Genomic DNA, 19,525 nt, shown 5'->3' with positions numbered 1-19,525 from the left:
AGTCAAAGATCCTCTATATGACAGGACTACTGCTGTTTTTGAGGAACTACTGAAAACAATGATAGTCAAAGATTCTCTATATGACATGGCTACTGCTGTTTTTGCGAACCTGTTGAAAAACACACAAGTCAAAGATCCTCTATATGACAGGACTACTACTGTTTTAGGGTCGTAAAGGAAAAATAAACTAGTCAAAGATCCTCTATATGACAGGAATATTGCTGTTTCTGAAAACCCACTGCAAAAAACACTGTCGTCAAAGATCCTCTATAAGACATGACTACTGCTGTTTTTTTTAAGAACTACTCACACAAGTCAAAGATCCGATAAAACACTGTCTTTACGGATATACTGCAAAAACACTCGAGTCAAAGATCCTCTATATGATACGACTACTGCTGTTGGTGAGGAACAACTGAAAAAACACGGTACTCAAAGATCTTGTATATGACACGACGGCTGCTGTTTCTGAGGCTACTTCAAGAACACACAAGTCAAAGATCCTCTATATGACAGGACTACTGCTGTTTTTGAGGAACTACTGAAAACAATGAGAGTCAAAGATTCTCTATATGACATGGCTACTGCTGTTTTTGCGAACCTGTTGAAAAACACACAAGTCAAAGATCCTCTATATGACAGGACTACTACTGTTTTAGGGTCTTAAAGGAAAAAACTAGTCAAAGATCCTCTATATGACAGAAATATTGCTGTTTCTGAAAACCCACCGCAAAAACACTGCCGTCAAAGATCCTCTATAAGACGTGACTACTGCTGTTTTTTTTAAGAACTACTCACACAAGTCAAAGATCCGATAAAACACTGTCTTTACGGATATACTGCAAAAACACTCGAGTCAAAGATCCTCTATATGATACGACTACTGCTGTTGGTGAGGAACAACTGAAAAAAAAAAACGGTACTCAAAGATCTTGTATATGACACGACGGCTGCTGTTTCTGAGGCTACTTCAAGAACACACAAGTCAAAGATCCTCTATATGACAGGACTACTGCTGTTTTTGAGGAACTACTGAAAACAATGATAGTCAAAGATTCTCTATATGACATGGCTACTGCTGTTTTTGCGAACCTATTGAAAAACACACAAATCAAAGATCCTCTATATGACAGGACTACTGCTGTTTTAGGGTCGTAAAGGAAAAATACACTAGTCAAAGATCCTCTATATGACAGGACTACTGCTGTTTCTGAAGGCCTACTGCAAAAAAAACTGTGGTCAAAGATCCTCTATAAGACACAACTACTGCTGTTTTGAGGAACTACCTAAAAAAAATGATAGTCAACGATCCTTTATATGACATGGCTACTGCTGTTTTTGAGAACCTATTGAAAAACACACAAGTCAAAGATCCTCTATATGACAGGACTACTGCTGTTTTAGGGTTGTAAAGGAACATACATTAGTAAAATATCCTCTATATGCCAGGACTACTGCTGTTTTGAAGAACTACTGAAAATAATGATAGTCAAAGTTCCTTTACATGACGTGGCTACTGCTGTTTTTGAGAACCTATTGAAAAAAACAAAGTCAAAGATCGTCTATATGACAGAACTATTGCTATTTTAAGGTCGTAAAGGAAAAACACCCAAATCAAATATCCTCTATATGACAGGACTACTGTTGCTTTAAGATCGTAAAAGAAAAATACACTAGTCAAAGATCCTTTTTATGACATGACTATTTCTATTTCTACTGCAAAAAACACTGTTGTCAAAGATCCCCTATAAGACAGAACTACTGCTGTTTTGAGGAACTGCTCAAAAGAAATGATAGTCAAAGATCCTTTATATGACATGGCTACTGCTGTTTTTGCGGACCTATTGAAAAACACACAAGTCAAAGATCCTCTATATGACAGAACTACTGTTTTTTTAAGGCCGTAAAGGAAAAACAAGTCAAAGATCCTTTATATGACAGGACTACTGCTGTTTTAAGATCATAAAGGAAAAATACCCTGGTCAAAGATCCTCTATATAACAGGACTACTGCTGTTTCTGAAGGCCTACTGCAAAAAAAAACTGTGGTCAAAGATCCTCTATAAGACACAACTACTGCTGTTTTGAGGAACTACCTAAAAAAAAAGATAGTCAACGATCCTTTATATGACATGGCTACTGCTGTTTTTGAGAACCTATTGAAAAACACACAAGTCAAAGATCCTCTATATGACAGGACTACTGCTGTTTTAGGGTTGTAAAGGAACATACATTAGTAAAATATCCTCTATATGCCAGGACTACTGCTGTTTTGAAGAACTACTGAAAATAATGATAGTCAAAGTTCCTTTACATGACGTGGCTACTGCTGTTTTTGAGAACCTATTGAAAAAAACAAAGTCAAAGATCGTCTATATGACAGAACTATTGCTATTTTAAGGTCGTAAAGGAAAAACACCCAAATCAAATATCCTCTATATGACAGGACTACTGTTGCTTTAAGATCGTAAAAGAAAAATACACTAGTCAAAGATCCTTTTTATGACATGACTATTTCTATTTCTACTGCAAAAAACACTGTTGTCAAAGATCCCCTATAAGACAGAACTACTGCTGTTTTGAGGAACTGCTCAAAAGAAATGATAGTCAAAGATCCTTTATATGACATGGCTACTGCTGTTTTTGCGAACCTATTGAAAAACACACAAGTCTAAGATCCTCTACATGACAGAACTACTGCTGTTTTGAGGAACTACTCAAAATACAATATAGTCAAAGATCCTTTATATGACATGACTATTGCTATTTCTACTGCATGAACACTGTCGTCAAAGATCCTCAAAAGACAGAACTACTGCTGTTTTGAGGAACTACTCAAAATAAATCATAGTCAAAGATCCTTTAAATGACATGGCTACTGTTGTTTTTGCGAACCTATTGAAAAACACACAAGTCAAAGATCCTCTATATGACAGAACTACTGTTGTTTTAAGGCCGTAAAGGAAAAACAAGTCAAAGATCCTTTATATGACAGGACTACTGCTGTTTTAAGATCAAATACCCTGGTCAAAGATCCTCTATATAACAGGACTACTGCTGTTTCTGAAGGCCTACTGCAAAAAAAAAAAAACGGTTGTTAAAGATCCTCTATACAACACAATGACTGCTGTTTTGAGGAACTACCTAAAAAAAAAACTGATAGTCAATGATCCTTTATATGACATTGCTACTGCTGTTTTTGAGAACCTATTGAAAAACACACAAGTCAAAGATCCTCTATATGACAGGACTACTGCTGTTTTAGGGTTGTAAAGGAAAATACATTAGTAAAATATCCTCTATATGCCAGGACTACTGCTGTTTTGAAGAACTACTGAAAATATTGATAGTCAAAGTTCCTTTATATGACATGGCTACTGCTGTTTTTGAGAACCTATTGAAAAAAACAAAGTCAAAGATCGTCTATATAACAGAACTATTGCTATTTTAAGGTCGCAAAGGAAAAACACCCAAATCAAAGATCCTCTAAATGACAGGACTACTGTTGCTTTAAGATCGTAAAAGAAAAATACACTAGTCAAAGATCCTTTATATGACATGAATATTGCTATTTCAGAAGACCTACTGCATGAACACTGTCGTCAAAGATCCTCTATAAGACAGAACTACTGCTGTTTTGAGGAACTACTCAAAATAAAATATAGTCAAAGCTCCTTTATATGACATGGCTACTGCTGTTTTTGTGAACCTATTGAAAAACACACAAGTCAAAGATCCTCTATATGACAGAACTACTGTTGTTTTAAGGCCGTAAAGGAAAAACAAGTCAAAGATCCTTTATATGACAGGACTACTGCTGTTTTAAGATCATAAAGGAAAAATACCCTGGTCAAAGATCCTCTATATAACAGGACTACTGCTGTTTCTGAAGGCCTACTGCAAAAAAAAACTGTGGTCAAAGATCCTCTATAAGACACAACTACTGCTGTTTTGAGGAACTACCTAAAAAAAAAAACTGATAGTCAATGATCCTTTATATGACATGGCTACTGCTGTTTTTGAGAACCTATTGAAAAACACAAGTCAAAGATCCTCTATATGACAGAACTACTACTGTTTTAGGGTTGTAAAGGAAAATACATTAGTAAAATATCCTCTATATGCCAGGACTACTGCTGTTTTGAAGAACTACTGAAAATAATGATAGTCAAAGTTCCTTTACATGACGTGACTACTGCTGTTTTTGAGAACCTATTGAAAAAAACAAAGTCAAAGATCGTCTATATGACAGAACTATTGCTATTTTAACGTCGTAAAGGAAAAACACCCAAATCAAATATCCTCTATATGACAGGACTACTGTTGCTTTAAGATCGTAAAAGAAAAATACACTAGTCAAAGATCCTTTATATGACATGAATATTGCTATTTCTGAAGACTTGTGATTCAGGGCTATATAAATAAACATTGATTGATTGATTGATTGAAGACCTACTGCAAAAAACACTGTCGTCAAAGATCTTCTATAAGACAGAACTACTGCTGTTTCGAGGAACTACTCAAAAATAAAATATAGTCAAATATCCTTTATATGACATGGCTACTGCTGTTTTTGCGAACCTATTGAAAAACACACAAGTCAAAGATCCTCTATACAACAGAACAACTGTTGTTTTAAGGCCGTAAAGGAAAAACAAGTCAAAGATCCTTTATATGACAGGACTACTGCTGTTTTAAGATCATAAAGGAAAAATACCCTGGTCAAAGATCCGCTATATAACAGGACTACTGCTGTTTCTGAAGGCCGACTGCAAAAAAAAAAAACAGTTGTCAAAGATCCTCTATAAGACACAACTACTGCTGTTTTGAGGAACTACCTAAAAAAAACTGATAGTCAATGATCCTTTATATGACATGGCTACTGCTGTTTTTGAGAACCTATTGAAAAAAACAAAGTCAAAGATCGTCTATATGACAGAACTATTGCTATTTTAAGGTCGTAAAGGAAAAACACCCAAATCAAATATCCTCTTTATGACAGGACTACTGTTGCTTTAAGATCGTAAAAGAAACATACACTAGTCAAAGATCCTTTATATGACATGACTATTTCTATTTCTACTGCAAAAAACACTGTTGTCAAAGATCCTCTATAAGACACAACTACTGCTGTTTTGAAGAACAACTGAAAATAATGATAGTCAAAGTTCCTTTACATGACGTGGCTACTGCTGTTTTTGAGAACCTATTGAAAAAACCAAAGTCAAAGATCGTCTATATGACAGGACTACTGTTGCTTTAAGATCGTAAAAGAAAAATACACTCGTCAAAGATCCTTTATATGACATGACTATTGCTATTTCTACTGCACAAAACACTGTTGTCAAAGATCCCCTATAAGACAGAACTACTGCTGTTTTGAGGAACTACTCAAAAGAAACGATAGTCAACGATCCTTTAAATGACATGGCTACTGCTGTTTTTGAGAACCTATTGAAAAAAACAAAGTCAAAGATCCTCTATATGACAGAACTACTGTTGTTTTAAGGTCGTAAAGGAAAAATATGCTGGTCAAAGATCCTCCATATGACAGAACTACTGTTGTTTTAAGGTCGTAAAGGAAAAATACACTGGTCAAAGATCCTCTATATTACAGGACTACTGCTGTTTTGAGGTCGTAAAGGAAAAATACACTGGTCAAAGATCCTCTATATTACAGGACTACTGCTGTTTTGAGGTCGTAAAGGAAAAATACACCGGTCAAAGATCCTGTATTTGACAGGTCTACTGCTGTATTGAAAGACATGCTAATCAAACACCATCTTGCAGTTGAAGAAAAACGACCGCAGACACACTCGTCAAAGAGTCTTTATACGACAAGAGTGCTTTGCTGTTTCTTTGTCCGAGGCGGTCTTTGCCTAATGTGTTGCACACGCGAGGATGCGGCGACTTGGCAATTTCTTTGCCACCGAGTGTTCCGAGCCGCTTGCCGGAGACACAGCGAGGGTCCCGAGGAAGCATCATTTGCTCACAGCGGGGCGACGCAGGCGAGACAAACCGAGGACCGCCAGACACAAACGGCGTATCCGCGCGAGCGCTCCAAATGAAGGTCGGACCCTCAATCTCATCTCTTCTTCTCAGGAAGACAAACTAGTGGGGGGGCGTTTCCTGCTTTATGCACAAGTCACACGGATCTTGTTCGTACTCAATTTATGCACATGGATACGGGGGAGGACCACAACAAAAACATGGCTTTCTATGTTTTTCACTATAATCGCTGCGCTAATGAAGGAAACATTTCAAAATGAAGTGTAAATTAAGGTGACAACCTTCAGGTAGGGCTGGGCCATAAAAGGCTATCAAAATATATCGCGATACAAACGTAATCGATATCAATAAAGGATGCGTTCGGTAAAACGTTTTTTTCCCCCTTCTTTGTCGTAAGAAAGCGGAAGTGGCGTTGCATGGAGAAAGGCTGGTGACCGAGCAAAGCTGGTAGTAATCACTGATCAGAGGGAGCGACGTGCTATCATCCAATCAGGTAACAGTATCACCTATTAGGTTTGGTTGCGCCATCATGTTGATTCTCTGCATGGAGTGAGAAGAGAAAGTAAAAGCGTGGTCAAAGATCCTCTATAACAGTGGTCCCCCCCCCCAATTTTTATTTTTATTTTAATTTTAATTTTAATGAAATCAACATAAAAAACACAATATATACATTCTATATCAATATAAATCAATACAGCCTGCAGGAATACAGTCCGTAAGCACACATGATTGTATTTATTTATGTAAAAAAAATAAATAAAAAAAAAAAAAAAATTTTTATTTATTTAAATACACACCCCCCCCCCCACACCCCCCCCCCCCCCCCCCCCCCACGGACCGGTGGGGTGCTGTTTTTGCGAACCTACTGAAAAACACACAAGTCAAGGAGATCCTCTATATGACAGTACTACTGCTGTTTTAAAGTTGTAAAGGAAAAACTAGTCAAAGATCCTATATATAACAGGACTACTTCTGTTTTAAGGTCGTTAAAGAAAAATACACTGGTCAAAGATCCTCTATATGTCAGGACTACTGCAGTTTTCGGGTAAAAAAAAAATACACTAGTCAAAGATCCTTGAAATGACATGCCTATTGTTATTTCTGAAGACCTACTGCAAAAACAATGTTGTCAAAGATCCTCTATAAGACAGAACTACTGCTGGTTTGAGGAACTACTAAAAAAAATATAGTCAAAGCTCCTTTATATGACATGGCTACTGCTGTTTTTGCGAACCTATTGAAAAACACACAAGTCAAAGATCCTCTATATGACAGTACTACTGCTGTTTTAAGGTCGTAAAAGAAAACCACACATCAAAGATCCTCTATATGACAGGACAACTGCTGTTTTAGGGTCGTAAAGGGAAAACACACTAGTCAAAGATCCTCTATATGCCAGGACTACTGCTGTTTCATGGTTGTAAAGAAAAAATACACTAGTCAAAGATCCTCTATATAAAGTGAGTGTTGCTATTTCAGAAGACCTACTGCAAAGAACACTGTCGTCAAAGATCCTCTATAAGACAGAACTACTGCTGGCTTGAGGAACTACTGAAAATAATGACAGTCAAAGATCCTATAATGACATGGCTCCTGCGGTTTTTGAGAACCTATTGAAAAAACACACAAGTCAAAGATCCTCTACATGACAGGACTGTTGCTATTTCAGAAGACCTACTGCAAAAAACACTGTCGTCAAAGATCCTCTATAAGACAGAACTATTGCTGTTGTGAGGAACTACTAAAAAAAATATAGTCAAAGCTCCTTTATATGACAGTACTACTGCTGTTTTAAGGTCGTAAAAGAAAAACACACATCAAAGATCCTCTATATGACAGGACTACTGCTGTTTTAGGGTCGTAAAGGGAAAAACACTCGTCAAAGATCCTCTATATGACAGGACTACTGCTGTTTTAGGGTCGTAAAGGGAAAAACACTCGTCAAAGATCCTCTATATGTCAGGACTACTGCTGTTTCATGGTGGTAAAAAAAAAAATACACTAGTCAAAGATCCTCTATATAATGTGAGTGTTGTTATTTCAGAAGACCTACTGCAAAAAACACTGTCGTCAAAGATCCTCTATAAGACAGAACTACTGCTGTTTTGAGGAAATACTAAAACAAATTATAGTCAAAGATCCTTTAGAATAGATGACATGGCTCCTGCTGTTTGTGCAAACCTTTTGAAAAACACACAAGTCAAAGATCCTCTATATGACAGTACTACTACTGTTTTAGGGTCGTAAAGGAAAAATACACTAGTCAAAGATCCTCTATATGTCAGGACTACTGCTGTTTTATGGTTGTAAAGGAAAAAATACAAAAGTCAAAGATCCTCTGTATGACATGACTGTTGCTACTTCAGAAGACCTACTGCAAAAAACACTGTCGTCAAAAATCCTCTATAAGAAAGAACTACTGCTGTATTGAAATACTACTGAAAATAATGATAGTCAAAGATCTTTTATATGACATGGCTACTGCTGCTGTTTTTGAGAACCTATTGACAAAACACAAAAGTCAAAGATCGTCTATATGACAAAACTACTGATGTTTTAAGGTCATAAAGAAAAAACACACAAGTCAAAGATCCTCTATATGACACTTGGGAGTCAGCCAGCCTTAATGACTGCACTCATTTTGCCAAAACACAGTTTAAATTAAGGTGACAACCTTCAGGTAGGGCTGGGCCATAAAAGGCTATCAAAATATATCGCGATACAAACGTAATCGATATCAAAAAAGGATGCGTTTGATAAAACTTTGTTTTTTCCCCCATCTTTGTCGGAAGAAAGCGGAAGTTGCAAAACAAAGTTGGTTGCAACGCTGGTAGTAATCACTGATCAGAGGGAGTGATGCGCTAACAACCAATCGGGTAACAGTATCAACTATTAGGTTTGGTGGCGCCATCTTGTTGATTCTCTGCATGGAGTGAGAAGAGAAAGTAAAAGTGAGTGCTTCAGGGAGGAAATAAAGTGTGGATAATGGAGGAAAAGTCACCACGACAGAATGGCAGTTTTTTAAAAACAGACCGGTCTGTAAATGAGGCAAGGCGCGCACAAGCCATGCTTACCCTTTAGAGCACAGCTGTAACGTTCCTGGCACTCAACCTGCAGAAAATAGTTCTTCTCAGGTTGCTCTATGTTTACATTTTCACCCTTTGCACTATTTTTTTACACTTTATGAAGCATTTATTGCGTATTTCTTATTTATGTGCCTTCATTTTAAGAGCATATTGTTGTTTTTGAAAATCTACTTAAAAAAATGATAGTCAAAGATCCTTTATATGACATGGTTATAGCTGTCTCTATTGCAAAAACACTGTCATCAAAGATGCTCTGTTTTTTAAGAACTACTGACACAGTGTCTGTCAAAGATCCTCTATATAACACTACTATTGCTGTTTCTAAGGACGTACTGCACAAAAACAATATAGTCAAAGATCCTCTCAATGACGGGACTACCACTGTTTTTCGGGACCTACTGCAAACACACTAGTCAGAGATCCTCTATATGACAGGATTCCTGTTGTGTTTGAGACCCTGGGAAAAAACACTCGCCAAAGATCCGATAAAACATGACTGACACTGTCTTTACGGATATACTGCAAAAACACTCGAGTCAAAGATCCTCTATATGATGTGTTGTTTTGAGGAACTACTGAAAAAAAATATATAGTCGAATATCCTCTATATCAGTGGTCCCCAACCACCGGGCCGCGGACAGGTACATTGGTACCGGGCCGCACAAGAAATCAAAAAAAAAAAAAAAAAAAAAACATTTTTTTTTTTTAGTGTACCGTTACACTGCTAGTATACATATATACATGTATACATACATGTTTATATACATATACATACATCTATACAAATACATACATGTATACATATACATACATGTATACATACATACATGTATACATATACATACATGTATACATACATACATGTATACATACACATAGATGTATACATACATACATGTATACTTATACATAGATGTATACATACATACATGTATACATATACATACATGTATACATACATACACACATACATGTATACATATACATACATGTATACATACATACATGTATACATATACATACATGTATACATACATACATGTATACATATACATACATGTATACATACATACATGTATACATATACATACATGTATGCATACATACATACATGTATACAAATACATAGATGTATACATACATACATGTATACATATACGTACATGTATACATACATACATGTATACATATACATACATGTATACACACATACATGTATACATATACATACATGTATACATACATACATGTATACATATACATACATGTATACATACATACATGTATACATATGTATACATGTATGCATACATACATGTATACATATACATACATGTATACATACATACATACATGTATACATATACATACATGTATACATACATACATACATGTATACATATACATACATGTATACATGCATACATACATGTATACATATACATACATGTATATATACATACATGTATACATATACATAGATGTATACATACATACATGTATACATATACGTACATGTATACATACATACATGTATACATATACATACATGTATACATACATACATGTATACATATACATACATGTATACATACATGCATTTATACATATACATACATGTATACATACATACATGTATACATATACATACATGTATACATACATACATGTATACATATACATACATGTATGCATACATACATGTATACATATACATACATATATATATACATACATACATACATGTATACATATACATACATGTATACATACATACATACATGTATACATATACATAGATGTATACATACATGTATACATATACATACATGTATACATACATACATGTATACATATACATACATGTATACATATACATACATGTATACATATAAATACATGTATACATACATACATACATACATGTAAACATATACATACATGTATACATACATACATATACATAGATGTATACATACATACATGTATACATATACATAGATGTATACATACATACATGTATACATATACATAGATGTATACATACATACATGTATACATATACATAGATGTATACATACATACATGTATACATATACATACATGTATACCTACATACATGTACACTAGGGTTGCACATCTCTCTCTGATAAACGATTCGATATGCATCTAGATACACAGGTTACGATTCGATCCAAAAACGATATCCTTTTATTACAGACCGATTCGATTAGATTCGATTCTGAACGATACGATTCGATTTGACGGTTAATATTCAAGACTCCAAATCCCCAAGCATTGTGGCTTTACGGCACTGGCAAAAAAAACAGAACAACAACATCACATGTCAATGTATTTATCTTTAGACATGGACCAAAGAAAGTCTGGCTGAATTGTAGGATGGGAACTCCAGAGGTAAAAGTAGCACAGAATAGTAACAACAAAGTGCAATATTTCAGCCTGAGCATAGTTTTGAACACTAGAGGTAGGTAACAAAGATTCAATATTTCAACCTGAGCATATAGTGTTTTGAACACTAGAGGTAGGTAACAATGAACAATAGAGGTAGGTAACAAAGATTCAATATTTCAACCTGAGCATATAGTGTTTTGAACACTAGAGGTAGGTAACAACGAACACTAGAGGTAGGTAACAATGAACACTAGAGGTAGGTAACAAAGATTCAATATTTCAACCTGAGCATATAGTGTTTTGAACACTAGAGGTAGATAACAATGAACACTAGAGGTAGGTAACAATGAACACTAGAGGTAGGTAATAATGAACACTAGAGGTAGGTAACAAAGGTGCAACATTACAATGAAAACAAGTTACACACCAAGTACACATCTCAAAATGTGGCAACAATGAGCACAGTGACAAGTGCTTTGTGTAAAAGAATAGAGAAAATAAATACATATGTAAAAATAAAAATCAAACTACTGTGTGAGAGGTAACGTTTCCCAGGTCAAAAAGCAGTAGTTCACTTACACGATGCCTGTGCATTTTCATCATCACTGTCCTCTGTTTTTTTGGAGGGCAGATTTTTTTAAGGAAAATCAACTGATCCACATGCTCATGTTTGAGCAGACTAGGTTTTGTGGAAACAATGTCTCCCGCAGTACTGAACACACGTTCACATTCCGTGTCTTTCACTTCATGTACTTTTTCATGCCCAAAGAGGCGATTTCAGCCACTTGAATGACGGCGAAATCAATTTTTAATCCATCCGCAGGTAAAGAAAACTTGGATTATTTCACTTTATGTACTTTTTTATGCCAAAAGAGGCGATTTCAGCCACTTCGATCATTACAGCCGAGTTTAGATATACTTTTCTAGACGAGTGACGTAAGCGCGCTCCCGCGTCAGGGGGTGCATTTTACGGCAGGGGTGCGTTTCCCGGCACGCAGAGGTATCTTTTAGCTAGAGATGACAGCAGTGGCAAGTCCTGCTGTGCTCTTTCCACCACTGTAGTGGGTTTTTTGAAAATCTTTCTCGGTCCATTATCACCTTCGGTCAGACTGACGCTTTCGTTCTCCTCCACCTTCATTTTCCGTGTTGTCTCTTGTTTATCACTCGTGCTAATACCAGCTAGGCGGCTACCGCGTTTGGCGAGTAGCTTCAACTCTCGCGTTGTTTTAGAGACGCTGACGCATATTGTAATCTAACCAACCCATGCAAAGTCTCGCGATAACCGATCCATGACTCTATAACCCATTCAGCTAGGAATTCATGGATTATTCACATTGATTGAGGAGTCTGCTACCGATGCAATCTAATCGCTCACTTGTTGAATCGAATACTCGGTCGCATCGGTTTATCGTTCACAACCCTAATGTACACATATACATACATACATGTATACATATACAGTGGGGCAAAAAAGTATTTAGTCAGCCACCCATTGATTGTCAATGGGTGGCTGACTAAATACTTTTTTGCCCCACTGTACATGCATGTATACATGTATGTATGTATACATATACATAGATGTATACATACATACATATACATACATGTATACATACATACATGTATACATATACATACATACATACATATACATACATACATACATGTATACATGTATACATATAAATGCATGTATACATGTATACATACATGTAAACATATACATGCATGTATACATATACATAGATGTATACATATAAATAGATGTATACATACATACATATATACATATACATATATGTATACATACATACATGTATACATATACATACATGTATACCGTAATTTCCGGACTATAAGCCTCACCTGACTATAAGCCGCACCAGCTAAATTGAGGGGAAAATACAGATTGCTCCATATATAAGCCGCACCCGACTATAAGCCGCAGGGTTTTGATGTGTAATTAGCGTAGTATATAGGGGTTCCTGCTACCACGGAGGGGATTGTCGGGACAGAGATGACTGTTTGGGAACGCAAAGCGTCCCATTTATTAACAATAAATCTTTCAATCCAACTTTCACATCTTTGACATGGCGAACAGCATTCGTGCAGAGTACAAATAATACAACGCTGCCAAGTAATACAAAGTGCTCGCCTGTACGTTATCAAAATAACCAGCCTACCGGTATATGAAAAGTCAGTCTTTTAATCATTGTGTCATCGTCTTCCTCCTGCGTACTAAAACCACCGAAATCCTCTTCGTCGGTGTCGGAGAAGAACAGGCCGTATATAAGCCGCACCCTTGTATAAGCCGCAGGGACCAGAACGAGGGGAAAAAGTAGCGGCTTATAGTCCGGAAATTACGGTACATACATACATACATGTATACATACATACATGTATACATATACATACATGTATACATACATATATGTATACATATACATACATACATACATACATACATATTACATGTGTACATATCCGTACTTTTTTTACTTTCTCATGCACTCCAAATGAATTAGTAGCGGCCAATAATTACAGCATTTACAATATTCTGACAACAACTCTTGGAACTAAGACACTAGCCCTAACCTAAAAAAGCAGAAATATCTTATCTGGCTTCCTGTTAATGAGTATGATTTTATGTGCAAGTCAATAGCGCCAGAAAGCATCATGGCGGGTCCCGGCCAGACCCTCCGTCCCATTTGGCGAACGCCGAGAAAACGCACGCTGCTAATCCGGAAGCCCTCTGATCAAATTAAAACGTGCAAATCTAGGGATCATTTCCAGTCTTGCATATCAAATGACATCACGCCAGGACAAGGCACATCTCGCCTTTCATTTGCAGGGAAAATCCCGGGATTTGTGCTCGGGTTTAAATTAATTGAATTAGACAGTCGGAGCAGGGATGTGTGGATTAGGTCGTAGTCATGAAGACGGAACAATCTAATCATAAAATGATGCGTTCTTCAATTTCTCTTCAGGCCTTGAAGTGCATGAGTTTTTTTCATAATGTCTAACAAGTTGAGACAGCCTTCAGCCCAGATTGGCTCATTTATGGACACAAACAACCAGAAGTACACATTTCTGATCCTGCTCTTGAGGAAAATCAGCCCAACTCCAGCTGCAACCTTACATGACATGTACAGTGTTAGGGTTTTGCCTCATCCCTCACTTAAATTGTGAGCGAAGAATACTGGTTGGAAAATGACTAAAATTCAATGGTCAAATCAACGCCAGAACCCAACATTGATTAAATGTCATCAAAAAGCATGTTGTTTCAACGTTAGGTTTGTGTTGTAGAATATCGGTTGGGAAAATTACAAAAATTCAATGGTCAAATCAACGTCAGAACCCAACATTGATTAAACGTGGTCAAAAAGCATATTGTTTCAATGTTAGGTTTGGGAAAATGACCAAAATTCAATGGTCAAATCAACTTCAAAACCCAACATTGATTCAACGTTGTCAAAAAGGATGTTGTTTCAACGTTAGGTTTATGTTGCAGAATATTGGTAGGGAAAATGACCAAAATTCAATGGTCAAATCAACGTCAGAACCCAACATTAATTAAATGTAGTCAAAAAGCATGTTGTTTCAACGTTAGGTTTGTGTTGTACAATATTGGTTGGGAAAATGACCACATTTTAATGGTCAAATCAATGTCACAACCTAACGTTGACTAAACGTCGTCAAAAAGCATGTTGTTTCAACATTGTATTTGTGTTGTAGAATATTGGTTTGGAAAATGACCAAAATTCAATGGTCAAATCAACGTCAGAACCCAACATTGACTAAACGTTGTCAAAAAGCATGTTGTTTCAACGTTATGTTTGTGTTGTTGAATATTGGTTGGGAAAATGACCAAATTTCAATGGTCAAATCAACGTCAGAACCCAACATTGATTAAATGTTGTCAAAAAGCATGTTGTTTCAACGTTAGGTTTGTGTTGCAGAATATTGGTTGGGAAAATGACCAAAATTCAATGGTCAAATCAACGTCAGAACCCAACATTGATTAAACGTTGTCAAAAAGCATGTTGTTTCAACGTTATGTTTGTGTTGTTGAATATTGGTTGGGAAAATGACCAACATTCAATGGCCAAATCAACGTCAGAACCCAACATTGACTAAGCGTTGTCAAAAAGCATGTTGTTTCAACGTTATGTTTGTGTTGTTGAATATTGGTTGGGAAAATGACCAACATTCAATGGCCAAATCAACGTCAGAACCCAACATTGATTAAACGTTGTCAAAAAGCATGTTGTTTTAACGTTAGGTTTGTGTTGTAAAATATTGGTTTGGAAAATGACTAAAATTCAATGGTCAAATCAACGTCAGAACCCAACATTGACTAAATGTTGTCAAAAAGCATGTTGTTTCAACGTTATGTTTGTGTTGTTGAATATTGGTTGGGAAAATGACCAACATTCAATGGTCAAATCAACGTCAGAACCCAACATTGACTAAGCGTTGTCAAAAAGCATGTTGTTTCAACGTTATGTTTGTGTTGTTGAATATTGGTTGGGAACATGACCAAATTTCAATGGTCAAATCAATGCCAGAATCCAACATTGATTTGAAGTTGTCAAAAAGCATGTTGTTTCAATGTTGTATGTGTGTTGTAGAATATTGGTTGGGAAAATGACCAAATTTCAATGGTCAAATCAACGTCAGAACCCAACATTGATTAAATGTTGTCAAAAAGCATGTTGTTTCAACGTTATGTTTGTGTTGTTGAATATTGGTTGGGAAAATGACCAACATTCAATGGTCAAATCAACGTCAGAACCCAACATTGACTAAGCGTTGTCAAAAAGCATGTTGTTTCAACGTTATGTTTGTGTTGTTGAATATTGGTTGGGAACATGACCAAATTTCAATGGTCAAATCAATGCCAGAATCCAACATTGATTTGAAGTTGTCAAAAAGCATGTTGTTTCAATGTTGTATGTGTGTTGTAGAATATTGGTTGGGAAAATGACCAAATTTCAATGGTCAAATCAACGTCAGAACCCAACATTGATTAAACGTTGTCAAAAAGCATGTTGTTTCAACGTTATGTTTGTGTTGTTGAATATTGGTTGGGAAAATGACCAACATTCAATGGCCAAATCAACGTCAGAACCCAACATTGACTAAGCGTTGTCAAAAAGCATGTTGTTTCAACGTTATGTTTGTGTTGTTGAATATTGGTTGGGAAAATGACCAACATTCAATGGCCAAATCAACGTCAGAACCCAACATTGATTAAACGTTGTCAAAAAGCATGTTGTTTTAACGTTAGGTTTGTGTTGTAAAATATTGGTTTGGAAAATGACTAAAATTCAATGGTCAAATCAACGTCAGAACCCAACATTGACTAAATGTTGTCAAAAAGCATGTTGTTTCAACGTTATGTTTGTGTTGTTGAATATTGGTTGGGAAAATGACCAACATTCAATGGTCAAATCAACGTCAGAACCCAACATTGACTAAGCGTTGTCAAAAAGCATGTTGTTTCAACGTTATGTTTGTGTTGTTGAATATTGGTTGGGAACATGACCAAATTTCAATGGTCAAATCAATGCCAGAATCCAACATTGATTAGAAGTTGTCAAAAAGCATGTTGTTTCAATGTTGTATGTGTGTTGTAGAATATTGGTTGGGAAAATGACCAAATTTCAATGGTCAAATCAACGTCAGAACCCAACATTGACTAAACGTTGTCAAAAAGCATGTTGTTTCAACGTTATGTTTGTGTTGTTGAATATTGGTTGGGAAAATGACCAAATTTCAATGGTCAAATCAATGCCAGAACCCAACATTGATTAGAAGTTGTCAAAAAGCATGTTGTTTCAATGTTGTATTTGTGTTGTAGAATATTGGTTGGGAAAATGACCAAATTTCAATGGTCAAATCAACGTCAGAACCCAACATTGACTAAACATTGTCAAAAAGCATGTTGTTTCAACGTTATGTTTGTGTTGTTGAATATTGGTTGGGAAAATGACCAACATTCAATGGTCAAATCAACTTCAGAACCCAACATTGATTAAACGTTGTCAAAAAGCATGTTGTTTCAACGTTAGGTTTGTGTTGTAGAATGTTGGTTGGGAAAATGACCACATTTCAATGGTCAAATCAATGTCACAACCTAACGTTGACTAAACGTCGTCAACAAGCATGTTGTTTCAACGTTATGTTTGTGTTGTTGAATATTGGTTGGGAACATGACCAAATTTCAATGGTCAAATCAATGCCAGAATCCAACATTGATTAGAAGTTTTCAAAAAGCATGTTGTTTCAATGTTGTATTTGTGTTGTAGAATATTGGTTGGGAAAATGACCAAATTTCAATGGTCCAATCAATGTTAGAACCCAACATTGATTAAACGTTGTCAAAAAGCATGTTGTTTCAATGTTAGGTTTGTGTTGTAGAATGTTGGTTGGGAAAATGACCACATTTCAATGGTCAAATCAATGTCACAACCTAACGTTGACTAAACGTCGTCAAAAAGCATGTTGTTTCAACGTTGTATTTGTGTTGTAGAATATTGGTTGGGAAAATGACCAAAATTCAATGGTCAAATCAACGTCAGAACCCAACATTGATTAAACGTCGTCAAAAAGCATGTTGTTTCAACATTAGGTTTGTGTTGTAGAGTATTGGTTGGGAAAATGACCACATTTCAAAGGTCAAATCAACGTCACAACCTGACTTTGAATTAACGTGGTCAAAAAGCATGTTGTTTCAACGTTATGTTTGTGTGGTAGAATATTGGTTTGGAAAATGGCCAAATTTCAATGGTCAAATCAATGCCAGAATTCAACATTGATTAAATGTTGTCAAAAAGCATGTTGTTTCAACGTTGTATTTGTGTTGTAGAACATTGCTGTTTTTAAGGACCTACTAAAAACATTATTGCCAAATATCCTCTATTTCACAGGTTTGCTTTGCTGTTTTTGTCGACCTACCGACAAAATGCTTGTTCTCCCAGGAATGAGGCAAAAAATGCAACCTTGTCTACTGTATGTACTACACGAAGCACATTCCGACAAAGCGGCGTCCCAAAAACAGCGTGGCAAAACAAGTCAGCTGGGCTAAGAATACGAGGTGAACAAATCCTCTTGTGTTGAGGATGTATCCAGCAGCTTCTCTTGCAGACTGTGAAATGAGCTCAGACAAATGAGCGTCATGAAGGCGGCGTGAGGACTATGGGATGAAACAATGATGTCTCGGTCAAAAGACGCTCTTGGCACTTTTTTGGCAAAGTCCACAGAACGGTGCAGACGACTGAAAAAACCCGAGACAAACATCCTCCGTGTGACATACCCAGCAGGCACCAGACATTGATACAACGTTGATTATACGTACATGTCCTTCAGAACTGATTTTTTAACAACGTTGCAAAATAGTCGCGCTTGTTAATTCAGACAACGTTGATGTCTAACGTTGTTGGTCGGGAAATGACCAAAATTCAATAATCAAATCAACGCCACAACCTGACATTGATTAAAGGTTGTCAAAAAGCATGTTGTTTCAACGTTGTATTTGTGTTGTAGAATATTGGTTGGGAAAATTACCAAAACTCAATGGTCAAATCAACGTCAGAACCCAGCATTGATTAAACGTCGTCAAAAAGCATGTTGTTTCAACGTTGTATTTCTGTTGTAGAATATCGGTTGGGAAAATTACCAAAACTCAATGGTCAAATCAACATCAGAACCCAACATGTTGTTTCAACGTTATGTTTGTGCTGTGGAAAATTGGTTGTGAAATGACCAAATGTCAATGGTCAAATTAACGTCAGAGCCCGACATTGATTAAACGTCGTCAAAAAGCATGTTGTTTCAACGTTGTATTTGTGTTGTAGAATATTGGTTAGAAAAATTAACAAAACTCAATGGTCAAATCAACGTCAGAACCCAACATGTCGTTTCAACGTTATGTTTGTGCTGTAGAATATTGGTTGTGATATGATCGAAATTCAATGGTCCAATCAACGTCAGAACCCAACATTGATTAAACATAGT

At 36.2% G+C, this 19,525-nt stretch overlaps 1 protein-coding gene across 4 annotated transcripts in view; it reads right to left on the bottom strand.

The window, feature by feature from the left end:
• Positions 1 to 19,525, bottom strand: part of LOC133651096 (cell adhesion molecule 1-like) — a 1,249,207-nt gene that overhangs the window by 760,153 nt on the left and 469,529 nt on the right. The window lies entirely within an intron of this gene.

The sequence above is a fragment of the Entelurus aequoreus genome, linkage group LG05 (assembly GCF_033978785.1).
Source record: "Entelurus aequoreus isolate RoL-2023_Sb linkage group LG05, RoL_Eaeq_v1.1, whole genome shotgun sequence".
Lineage (NCBI taxonomy): Eukaryota > Metazoa > Chordata > Actinopteri > Syngnathiformes > Syngnathidae > Entelurus > Entelurus aequoreus.
The sequence above is the reverse complement of the archived record's forward strand: the minus strand, read 5'-3'. Positions and strand labels throughout refer to the sequence as shown.